Source organism: Limulus polyphemus, unplaced genomic scaffold (genome assembly GCF_000517525.1).
Source record: "Limulus polyphemus unplaced genomic scaffold, Limulus_polyphemus-2.1.2 Scaffold126, whole genome shotgun sequence".
Taxonomy (NCBI): domain Eukaryota; kingdom Metazoa; phylum Arthropoda; class Merostomata; order Xiphosura; family Limulidae; genus Limulus; species Limulus polyphemus.
Window position 1 is genome coordinate 45,569 of NW_013665736.1, and position 10,521 is coordinate 56,089.

At 32.0% G+C, this 10,521-nt stretch overlaps 1 long non-coding RNA gene across 1 annotated transcript in view; it reads right to left on the reverse strand.

The window, feature by feature from the left end:
- The window catches only part of LOC111089673, a 10,831-nt gene extending 7,351 nt beyond the window's left edge, over window positions 1–3,480 (reverse strand). The window contains exon 1 of the long non-coding RNA XR_002613906.1: window positions 3,401–3,480. This is a non-coding gene — a long non-coding RNA (uncharacterized LOC111089673). The remainder of the gene's footprint in view (window positions 1–3,400) is intronic.
- Between the last annotated feature and the right edge of the window lie 7,041 nt (window positions 3,481–10,521).

Here is a 10,521-nt window from a genome sequence, read left to right on the forward strand (position 1 = left end):
TATATATATATGGCGGATACATATGTGATTGGTGGGGTGAGATGACTGTTGTGTGTGTGGGTGGGGGGGACTATCTTATCTTAAGCCAGTCATCGTAAAAAAATTTGGCAAACTGGAACCGTTTCTTTTACAACATAGTCGGATATACATATAAATTTTCATTGTTTTAAATAAACGAAATAAAATTGCCTGAAATATCTATTTTGTAACCACAAAAATGCAAACTACTTACATTAGATCAAGCCTGTTAAAAAAAGTTGAGCTTTGGTCATACACATTCGCGCCCATCTATCAGCGTTTTTATTTACTCTGCGGGAGGATGAACAATGTTTTGGCGTTTCTTCATAATTTTTACATAATTCGAAAGTACTAATTCCGAATCCGGAGGATGTCACCCCGGCATTCTTAAGGGTCTTGAAATATTCAAGATGGCGCCTAAAATGGCTGCCAAAACTGAAAAATGGTACCATCTCAGCGTCTAAAAGTGATAGAGTAAACATTTTGACCTATAGACCTAGATTTATGGAGCCCAAGAAATCAAATTTGACAATAAAAGTAGATTAGTGATAACATAACTAAAATGGTATTTTAACAACTAAAACTGCTATCATGGAAGTCCCATATAAACTGAAGGATGGAATATTGTATGGATGTCTTTGTCTGAATCTGGCTAAGCCACAGAAGAAAAACATATATGTTAATTCAAAATTATATAGTATGCATAATGTATAGGCAATGATACCCATGCATGTGCTAGAAGAAAAGAAAATCTTATATTTTCATGTATATTGTTACCCCGGACAAAACAAGTCAACATTCACAGCAACACTTTTCCATATGATACTGTAGGTCAATAAATACTTCAGTGGTATCTTACAATTTAAGGAAACTATAAAAAAATAGAACAATATATATATATATATACATATATATATATATATGTCATAAGAAACATCATATCACTCTGGTACACCAGTAAAACATTTTAAAAGCAACAAATTCATTATTGTTATATTGGTCAACAAATGTTGTACACGAGATAAACATTATCAACATTGGTACATATCAGCATTTTAAATGCTTAAAGTTAAATTTCGCCAAGAACCGGCTCAACCTATCAAAAGCAATAACACAATTTATTTATAAAGACATTAAAATTGTTACATTTACAGCATTCAGAATACATTTATCATCACTTTCAATCTCATCCTCCTTTTCATCAATGTGACATTCAATCAAATTTGTTCATTTGTTGTTCCAATTGTTGGAGCTGTTGTTGCATTTCAAAATTTTCAACAAGGCATCTGGCCGTTGAGTAAGGTTGCTCTTTGCCACATCCATAGCAAATCATCTGCAGAATCTCTTATGGAGCTGTAGGCCTTTCTCTGCATTGCCACCAGTACAAGTACTTTCCAGAATTCATCCCTTTAACTTTGGAATGAAAATGACATTCTTAGATGTCTTCTTTAGCCAGAACTCATAGTGCACATTAGACATCTGTTTGCTGTTGGCTTTGCAATCATAACACAAAATCACAAATGCTTTCGCCTCTTTTAAAATGACTTCCATGTTGCCATCCAAGTTGTCTAGATTTGATAGTGTTTCTCTTCAGATGTGTCTTGACCACTGCAGCTTTGGTGCTAACCCCATATGTAGGCTGGTGTGTCATATCTAGAGAGAGCGTGGGCTGTAAAAAAGAGTGGTAAAATAATATAGGAGTGCTTATTTGCTGTCCCCCCAATGTTAACATTCGTCTGCTGTGTATTCGTTTCCTACATTGTTAGAGAAATGACTGTAATACAATCAACTCCTTCACTGGCAACACTCATCATTTGTTGCACCATAACAGCATCAGCCTCCACGTGCCTGGTTCGCATCTCTTCACCCCGGTGTCACACATCTATTACTAACTTCTATTTGTATGGTGTACTAGGTTAGTATAATGTTTCTCATGTTGAAAATATTTGTTATATTGATACTTTCTTGTATTATAAGATAGCATTAAGGTATTCAAACGATCTACAGTATGATAAGGAAAAAGGTTGCTTTTAATACTGGCCGGTTTTGTCCAGAGCAACAACATGTGTGAAGATGTATACTTTTTTAGTGCATGCAAGATATAGTTTATCATTGCATATGCATTAGGCTTACTATATTTTTTTGAAGGAACATATATGTTTGTATTATGTGGCTCAGTAAGATTCAGGCATATTCATCCATACAACTATTAATCTTATAGTTAATGTGAGGTATATAGGTAGTCTTAGTCATAGGGAATCTACCATTTTTGAGTTACATTATAAATAGCATTGCAGTTTTAATGTAAAATCCGAGCCATTATACCCAATATACCTAGGTATACATGTCAAAACTGCTACTTTACTACTGTTTTTCTTCTTTTTTCGGCCATTTTGGACGCCATCTTGAATATTTCAAAACTTTCAACGATGCTGAAGTGGCACTTTTCGGACTCGTAACTATCACCCTCGAATTACTTAAAAGTCAACAAGAAACATTGCACACACACATACCAAAACAAGGCTGAGTGAAAATCAAGGTTTGGCAACCGGACTACATGACATAACTGGTGAGGTTGTCGTTCTACCGAAGGAGGCCGTTTTACCCACTTTATCCTAAATGGTGATAAAACAACCAATATATTTCCTTAAATTGAAAAGTAACTGTTAAATGTGTTTTCTTACGATAATATTCTGTATACGACATAATTTTATCTGTAAATAAATATATGAACTAGATCTATATCGATAAATGTTCTGCCCCCAACCCTGGTTGTTCAGCGAGTAAACTTGCTCTTGAGTAAACAAACAAGTAAATGTTCTAGTAATTCATTCTACGGAAATAATTATTTTGCCAGGTGAACACTACACACTCCAAATCAAATCAAAATTAGTGAAGTTTTATGTTATTACTTTAAACTTACGAAGAGCAAACCCTTACAGTCAAACACATTAGATGTCCCCCCGTGGTACAGCGGTAAGTCTATTTGCTTATGACGCTAAAATCCGGTGTTCGTTTCCCTCCGTGGACACAGCAGAGAGCCCCATGTGGCTTTGCTCTCAAACAAACAACAATACTTTAGAATATCATGACGAAATTGCAAATAATATTAAAACTTTATTAATTTTAAAACTAATAAGAACTTTATGATAGGTTGACATATTATTTTCCAAATGTAAGTTAGAAATTATTGCATATCATTGACTACATTATTTTATATTTCATAATCCGTCTATTATGCAGATGTAATAGTAAGCTTTAGAAATTTTGCAAACATCTGTAGCCACGGAGACAGAAGAGGTTGAATATGTACAACTTTATTGAGGAAAAAAAGAGCAGAAACACATCGTGATCAAGATAAAAAGTAAAAACATTTACTCACGACCTTTATCATAAGCCACACCGTTCAATTCTGCAAAACAGGGTATTTCAACGAAGTGTGCTGCTGGCGTTGTTGGCCAACAAGATATTCCGTCCCACACTGCACTGCAGAAAGATGTCAGGTTATCTGTCAAAAAAAGTAGAGAATAAACTATTGAAACAAACTGGGACAGAAGTAATACATGTGTTTCTATAAACCAAAGTGTGCGATGTGAAGCTTCTACGTGTTGTTTAAAATGAAATTAAATAAAAATACTTTGATATAAAAGGTAATTATTCAAAGCTTCATTTACGAATAATGTATTACTACACAATCTGAATAGTTAACTAATGTCTTGCATAACGTGAAAGTTAAAACAAGTGTATAGAATATTATATAGTAATTTACAAAACTGCAACAATACAACGTTTGAGCTAGTTGATTAGAGGCATAGAGTTATACCCTTTTTTTATTTCTCTTAGTATTTTAAAAGACTCACTATTACTCGGATAACTAAAAAAAAGGAAAAAATAAACGTTTTAAGAACATATATGGTAGTTCTGAGCTATTACAACGATATGGAGTTATAAAAATAAACCAAATCAAACTTTCTGTACAGTGTCTCATCTATTCTATCAAATATTCTTAGTTCTCGATTCAGTCTTGACATTAAGGTTCTCTTAAAGCCTAAGGGCGATCAATAAGAGTAAGATGTTTTAGATTTTATTTATTTAATTTATGTTTTCCTGTCTTACCAAACATTTTTATTGAGTGATCCACTAGATCAATCCGAAACCTAACGGGCTATATTTGTTCTCGAGAAGCTATAGAAGGAAAAGTCAGATGGTTCTGAAAAACAAGAGTATTTTAAACCGCTCTGTTTATTTCTATATGTATAGGCATGGCGTGCTGTATTAACGAGTGGTTTTATTTTGATACAATTTAATCTGAATGTTTCGTTATATTACCTTGGAATCACTTCATATTTCCAAACCAAATACCTTTTAAATCTGCAATTGTATTAGAGAAAGTACCTTTAGAGGTTTATGGTTAATTGCTCGAACACTACTTTAATAAAATCATGTTTATTACATTTAACAAGCAGTTACTGATGCAAACAAACCTTGTGCCTTTTGTCTATAATTGTAGATCTTTTCTTATGATGATTTTGTCCTGAACAATTGCTGATACCAAATAGCATTCCTTCACAAGAGCTTTTAGCGTTGGGAAAATGTCTTTTAGAATAAGCTAAAATACATTTGTTATATTTAGTTATACGTGATGATTTCTCGTCTATTCGGACATACCTACTCTTTTATAATACTTGTAAGACTTTAGAAAACCTTTTCTGGATTTCTGATTTCCCTTTTGTTTGTATTTTTAATAAGGCTAAAATATCTTCAGAAAGATAATAATACCCTTTTTAAATTAAGACCTAATATTTTATTCATTATCAATGCAGGCCTTTTAGTATGAAGTACAGTGTGAAAAGGGGATGTTCCATCTTGGTAGCTGTTCTAAGTTGACGAGTTCAATAAAATCAAAAATCGTTTACAGAAGCTACGAATAATTCTTATCTTTGATGGATTGTAGCTATAAGCGAAAGTTTTTATTTCCAAAATCAATTAATATAGTTAAGTTTTAATAGCTTTTGATTTAGCCTTTTTACCGAAATATATGTTACGAAATATTTATGTTAAAGACCGATTGACAATGAATTGAGCTGTCATCAAAAACAAAATTTGTCTCTAATATAGAGTATTCAGCAAGTTATTGGGTTCGCAAATAAGGAAAGAAAACATTTGTAGGAAAGGCTTGTACATTTTGGGTAAATTTTGCTTACTAGAAGGGTAGAACGTGATATCGAAAGTGATTGCCCAACACACAGCAATACCAGTTCGAGATGTAAACACGTCAAGTGAATTTATTTGTACAGAGATATAAAAAGTAAAACGAACTTGAATAAATAACAATCGCAATGCGTGATCAACAAACCTTATATTTTCCTTTGAGGATAGACCAACGGATGGAAAATATTTTATGGGTTTTTATAACTGTTTTAGCACTTTGCTAGACAATAGTGCTGAATTAAATTACCTGATATTCTAAGAAAAACATATTTTAGAACAGCTGGAAGAGACGAGATAAAAGCGTTTAGTGGAACCTGGTGGGCCTTTAATAAAATGTCGAACATTTATTATGAAAGACAATTAACGAATCAGTGCAGTTGCTTATTAAACGGTTTCCTAGTTCAATAGTAAAGAAGAAAAAAAAAGCAAACCTTTCTAAAGCGATTGGACGATTGGATTATTGTGTATTTTTTTAAAAATTGTACCATCTAGATAAAATGTTAGATTTGTATAGAATTACAGCCATCTTAATATACTCACAGATGATAGATTTGTATAGAATTACAGCCATCTTAATATACTCACAGATGATTACATTTTTTTCAGGAATTCTTATTTATTTATTCATTATTGATTTATTTGTTTAATTTTTTTGTCTAACGTTTCTTTAAGAGTGTCTAAATATCTGATATTGGCTCTCAAACTAAACAAAGTGTTCCGTTTCGCAACATTTTATTAGTAACATGTTTCTGCACTTATGAGAAGTCATTTCAATACTTTTATGCCCAGTTATTCTTTATACCTTGGCAAGTACACGAGGACGAAAGCCGCCGCTTTTGTATGTGTTAAGAGCATCAAGTGAATTAAATATGCAGAACTTCGATATATTATGCTCACCTATTTGCAGTTGTTTTGTTAAGAGACCAGTAATATTATAAATTGTTTATAAGGGCTTTTCTGAACACACTCTGTAAACAGCTTATAAAATTACAAAACAATCTTTCATTCACACATTTTTACGAACGTACTTTATCAAATACCTGATCAGCATTGTATCTTGGAGGCACTGATATTACTGTCACTATGACGCCTGAAAGCGTTTTATAATCTTGCAATATATATACGAACTTTAAAAAAAAATTACATAAAAGTATATATATACATAACCATATGTTTCACAGTATCTTGTTGATTTACATTAATTTTTTAAAAAAGCACAGAAAAAAATTAATCTTTGTCAACTAAAAAAAACATAAAAACGGAAAGAGCAATGGTTATATACCTTTGCTTAAGAATAATCCTTCAGTTTTCAAAATAAAAAGTTCTTTTCGTTGATTATTCGCCATTTCGAGCTCTTCAGGCACCGTGCAATACATACATTTATGCTTCTCCTGAATAAACCGAAATGGCGAAGTATTGAACAAACACAAAAAATCTGGATATCTTCGACTGCTTACTTTACCAAATGGCTACCAACATACTAAGTTAAGCACTGCGACATAAAAATAACTCAGAATATTTCTAACCTGTTTTTTGACCATCGATGTCGCTTAGATAGCATTCTAATTCTGGAAAGGAATTGTAAATATTCTCGAATGTTTCATTAGACGTTCTGTTTATTTTCAGTATCATCCCCGGGTTGTGCAAAGAAACATCTAACCTATATGTGGAAAATCTATATTGATTACTATGCAACTATATATATATGTATATATCATTTAAAATTTCTGGTACTTCTAACCAGGTAATAGACTGATACATACTGCGAACAAAAACAGGTAATGTAAACAGTAATATTATTTTAAGTAATATATAACACTCAACAAAATACCTTAAAACCCTTATTTAGATAGTTCGGAGTAGTAATAATTAATCACGGCCTGAAACATCGCTCTTAAAAAGTGAAATTAATCTCCATAACAACCTTTGTTTATTTTGTTTGACAAATTCATTTAACGAAAACAAATTGTCCGTTTCATCCACTACAAGAATCTATAATCGAAAAGCTGATATCTTGTGAAATATAGATCAATAGAAAAACTGATTGATGTACTGGGATACAATGAAAGCCGCTTGTCAACAATGTACATATATGCACCATATGAAAAACAGTATACATAAAACAGAAAAATTAAAAGCAGAAACAGAAGATACCAAATATATATATATATAAATATTTTGGAGAACTGAATTTTGCAAATTAACAGTTTCTTATATTTCTATATCTATATTTATCTTTTATAATTTTTTTCAAACCCAGGCAAACATTTTTACATCATGATGCTACACTGATCCAAAATTTTGTCTTCATCTGAGCATTTTGATATTTTTCCACACCTGAATTTATCTTTTAACATCTTGCTTCATGCCATTGGTCTATGCTTAAAAATTTCCCTCATATATGAATTAATTTTCAACATTTTATTCATATAAATATACCATTTAACATATTGCTCATACCTTGATTTTTTTAACATAAGCTCATATCTGTGTTCATGTTTAATCTACATTTTTCTACATCTGTTTTAGCCCCCCAGTGGCACAGCGGTATGTCTGCGGACTTACAATGCTAGAATCCGGGTTTCAATACTCATGGTGGGCAGAGCACAGATAGCCCATTGTATAGCTTTGTGTTTAATTACAAACAAACATCTGGATTAATTTTCAACATCTTGTTTGATATCATTGATCATATTTGAACATCTTGCTCTTGGCTCGGTACATATTTATGTATCATATCTAATATCTTAATTTTCAAATACATTCCTCATATTTACACGTATCTTTTAATATATCGTATTATTGCCACGTGTTCTATCGTTGGGCAGGTTTGTAGGATTATTTGGTGAAAATAATTTCCACACAACAACAGCAAATTAATTTATTTCGTCAATAACGTTTGCTATAAGGTATGTTTACTTGTAAATCTAGCTTCACTAACAACGTTTCAATAGAAACTTCTAAACGAATGTAAGCCTGTCTCACAAATAAACTTACTTGCAGAATTTCCTCGCTAATCGATCGATCACAAACACGCTAACTAACTCATTGTTTAGCTTACTAACTGAACCAAATAACCTAATAACTCACCAACCGACACAGAGTTGTTGCACTCGTTGATAACTCATTAATACACTGAATACTTCACTGATTCTCTCGCTCCGGTATTTATATCATTCTCGTTTTCTACTTAGTACACGATATTTTTGGATCGTTACACGTCATCATCATAATTAATTCCCTAAACATCTAAATAAAAATATTAAAGCTATAGATACAATAATATTTAATATTCCTGGATTAATGTTTTTTAAAACATTGTTTATACCTGGCTTCATATTTCAATATCTCAATCACACCTGGATCCATTTGTGAATATCTTGTTCACACATGAACCCATATTTTCTCGTATTTTTATTGAATGAATCAATGTTTTAACATAATTATCATACCCATATTTATTTTGTATCACCTCTTTAATACTGAGGTCAGGGTGTCAACATCTTGATAATACCCGGTTCAATCTTTTATCATATTGTTCGTGATTGGATCCATATTTAAATTTTTCTATTTTCTAACATGTGTATTTTAAGGGACTCATTTTTTAGCACTGTACACAAATCTATCTCTATGCTTATAATTAAATTCGTATGATAGGATCTTGCACAGTTTAAACTATTTTGTTTTAACACCTTGTTCATACAGGATTTGAGTTTTAACACCCTACATGTTACATTATCTTCCTTATACCTGAAAACATGAATAACAACGTCTTTTTTAATGCTTTGGCATCTTAACATCTTTTACTTAACTGATCCCATCTTTTAAAAAAATTTCTCACATCTGAATCGATCTTTTAACACCTTTCAATATATATATATATATATATATATATCGTTGGTTCATTTCTCACATGTTTCTTACATCTTATTTTCTGTCTAAGCATCTTGGTAAAACCTGGATAACATTTTGTACTTTAGTTATGCCATTTTTGTAGTACCGTGGCCAGTATTTCAATATATTTCTCGTGCCTGATCCATCTGTTATCATTCTAATACCGAGGATAGTATTTCAATATCTTTCTCGTGCCTGGATCCATCTGTTATCATTCTAATACCGAAGCCAATGCTTCAACATCTTGTTCATGACTGGATCCACCTGTTGTCATTCTTATACCGAGGCTTGTGTTCCAACATCTTCTTCATGTTTGGATCCATCTGTTATCATTTTATGGATTAAGCTGTAATACTTCGTACACTAATTTTTGTTTAAGTTTTGCTCGTGGGATTCGTGTCAATATTTCGTTCATACCTGGGTTCAACATCTTTTCAACCCTGATCAATATTTAACCTTGTCACCACGATCACGGCTGACGCATGATTTATACATCATAAAGAAATTCAGTCTTTTTTTGGACGCATTTTATTCATAGGAATGTTGTAAACATCGAAGACATGATTTTATTCACACAAACAAGACTTTTGTAAAGTGTTACTGCAATATCTTTCAAACATTTATTGATTAAGCAACTTTTTGCTCATCAGTAGCCGATATTCAATTTAAGAACTCAAAAGCTGTAATTACTCAGGCAGAATAATTATCAAAAAAAATTATAAATAATTACTAGAAACTTTAACAATGCCTTTTATTTTATAGGGGTATATATCATATCTTTTTCAATTTTACAAAGTTATTTTCACTCTGTATAAAGTAGCTAGCAATATTACACTACAAAGGATATGTTGCCTATTTTATTTACTAGCCAGCAGAAGGTTTCATTATCGTAGCATTTCCTTACAGGTAATAAATTTTTGAAAAAAAAAAAGAAATTTTTATACCTTAGATCTAAGAGAATATAATAACAAGATAGTGATATGAACTTAAAAACAAAATTATAATGATTATTCTACATGGTTATATTTAGAAGAACGGATAGTTAGATGTTTAAAAACAAGGTTTAATGTCCCCCCTACCTCCCATAATGATCTGACACAGAGATGTATTTATATTTATGGCAAAACTGCTAAGGCTATCTGCCGTTGTCCCTAATTTTGAATTACTGATCAAAGGGAAGACAACCAGTCAGCAGTACTCTACCACTCTCCATTTACGCTTCATTAACTGACTGTCAATCTCATAATGACCCAACTTATTAAAGTTCGGGGAATATTATGTGTTACTCGCCAGCTGATACAGAGATAGCTGGTTTTGGAATGTTTGTTTGTTTGTTTTGGAATTTCGCGCAAAGCTACACGAGGGCTATCTGCGCTAGCCATCCCTAATTTAGCAGTG